A 2,774-nucleotide genomic window follows, 5' to 3' on the forward strand; every position below is an offset into this window, starting at 1 on the left:
GNTGTGTGTGAGTGGGTAAGAGAGTGGTTGGAAGGAGTGAGTATATAGGCAGAGAGAAACCTGAGAGCGGCCATGCCATTGTAGTTTCTTACGACGGTTTCAACCGCTGGTTTTAGCCGTATTTCCACAAAAGTGGAACTCAAAGGCCGTTCTCCATGAAACTCAAGGAGCAGGTCTCGTGGAACTGATCAATCACGTTGGTCGATTGGCTGATTTGACTCTGCAATTGGTCAATTCCACGAGATCTGATACTTGCGTTTAATGTAGAACGGCCTTTGAGTTCCACTTTTGTGGAAATACGGCTAAAACCAGCGGCTGAAACCGTCGTAAAAAATTACAATAGAATGGCATATATATGTAATACTCCTATATTGCTAGTACGGTTCCGACCTGAAGCTCACCGTTACGGTGCAGACAATATAGTAGCCTCTCTCTCCAGCTGCTTTGTGCGCATGCGGTGAACATTCAAGCACGTTTGGGCATTTCTCTTTCTCGCGTTCTTTCCAATGCTTTGTTTCGCTCGCACTCACTTGGTAGATGCGCCTGCGCATAATGACGCTCGACCATCTATGCCCATATTTGGACTTCGTGCGTCTCCCTTTCTCGGGCCTCGTGCCTCTCATTGCGAAGATACGCGACTAGCAATATAGGAGTATTACATATATGTAGGATGGCCGCTCTCAGATTTCTCTCTGATATAGGTGGTGGTGAGCGCAGCGCGATGAGGGTGTCAGGGGGTCGTAACTCCCTTTAATTTTTGGGGACGTAAGTCGAGTTTGACGGTACAGCCGTAGATCGCAGCACTGTCGGCCGCCATGTTGGAACGAGTGCTCAACTGTTGGCAACTGTAGACAATTGTAGCCAACTAGCTAAGGCCTGGTTTATGCGAGCAATAACTGTTAACTTATGCCGGAACCGGTAAAGTTTAACTATATGATTTTAATACTTCTGTTCATACGAAATTGCCGAATGCGTATAAACAGAAGTATTGGAATCTTATAGTTAAACTTTATTGGTTCCGGCATAAGTTAACAGTTATTGCCCGCATAAACCAGGCCTAAGATGTTGTGTTGTGTACACAACGCGTCACTGGTCTAGTTTCCACCGAAGCATTAATTCACACCTAATGCGACGTAGAATCAGATTTAAGTCGATGGAAACCTGTCAAATTGCGTTGATTTCGCTTCCGCTTCGATCTATAAGGGTACGATTCCATGCACTGTTATTTTTTGCGTAACGCGTAACGCGTAACCAATCAGAAAGATTACGTGCTTTATGTTAGTACACGTAATTTCTCTGATTGGTTACGCATTACGCGTTACGCGAAAAATAACAGTGCATGGGATCGTACCCTAAGGGCGATGTCCCATTGAGCGGAAATCTATAGCGGAACGGAATGTGCGGAACCAGCTCGACCAATCGTAACCACAGAAAAAGCGAAGGAAAGAAAACGGAATGGCTGTGATTGGTCGAGCTGGTTCCGCACATTCCGTTCCGCTATATATTTCCGCTCAATGAGACATCGCCCTAAGTACTCTACTTCCAATGGAAACGAAACACTAAATTTAATCCGTACCGGAGTGAAACCGAATTGAGGGTTTCGGTGGAAACTAGACCACTGAATCGCGGAATTGGCGCGGCGATCGTAGGGCAAGCGGGGCGGTTGCTCGTAGCGCCAACGAGCGCCGTGCGAACTAACTAGTAGCAATCGGTTGTCCACAACTACGTCGTGTCGATAATGTAACTGCTCTTTCTTCCTATTTTCTTCTCAAAACGTAAGACTATTGGCCATTTACTTAATATTTAACGTTGACAAATAACATGTGTATATATATATATATGTGTTTAATAGATGGATCTATTAAACACATTAATGTCTACGGTAAAAATGGAAGGAACGTATATTGTAAAAGTCTCGTTTAAAAAAAATATATGTATATTGAATATTAATATTTATATGTAACCACTAAATAAATATAATTCTATTATATTATTATTTTATTCTATTATATCTATATATTATTGTGTATACAATTAAATATATGTAAAAATCAAAACATTAAAAAATGAATAGGGCAAACCGTACATAAATAAAATGAAAAAGATATAACAAATAAATATATTATAACAAAGTGATATATGCCAACTGTTGAACGTATTCAGAGAAACACTCACAGACACAAAAATCATACAGAAGAAATTAATTATATATATATATATATAATATATTAATTATATATATATTATATATATACTATATAATATATAATATATATAATAATACGTTCAACACAGTTGGCATATCAATTTGTTATATTATATTTATTTGTTATATCTTTTTCATTTTATTTATGTACGGTTTGCCGCTACTTTTAGCGCCGGGTTCCACTTTGCGTGGAACTCGCGAACTACGAAACGAGTTTCACTTTTAGGCGCATACGATAAAAATGTATCTCGGTTAGAGTCTGTGCTAAATTCACTTTCATTCGGTTTGAATCCGTGCTACATCCACTTTACTGTCGATAAGTAGAACTGCTAACCATAGAGAGCATCGGTGAAGGAGGCACGCACACAAACAAAACCGTGTCCGTGTCGTGACGTCCAACGACATGAATGAAAGTGGATCTAGCACGGACTCTAACCGAGATACATTTTTATCGTATGCGCCTGAAAGTGGAACTCGTTTCGTAGTTCGCGAGTTCCACGCAAAGTGGAACCCGGTGCTGAAAGTAGCGGCTGGAAACCGTCGTAAAAAACAACAATGGCATGGCCGC

The sequence above is a fragment of the Pseudomyrmex gracilis genome, unplaced genomic scaffold (genome assembly GCF_002006095.1).
Source record: "Pseudomyrmex gracilis isolate BER0280 unplaced genomic scaffold, ASM200609v1 scaffold_109, whole genome shotgun sequence".
NCBI classification, from domain to species: Eukaryota; Metazoa; Arthropoda; class Insecta; order Hymenoptera; family Formicidae; genus Pseudomyrmex; species Pseudomyrmex gracilis.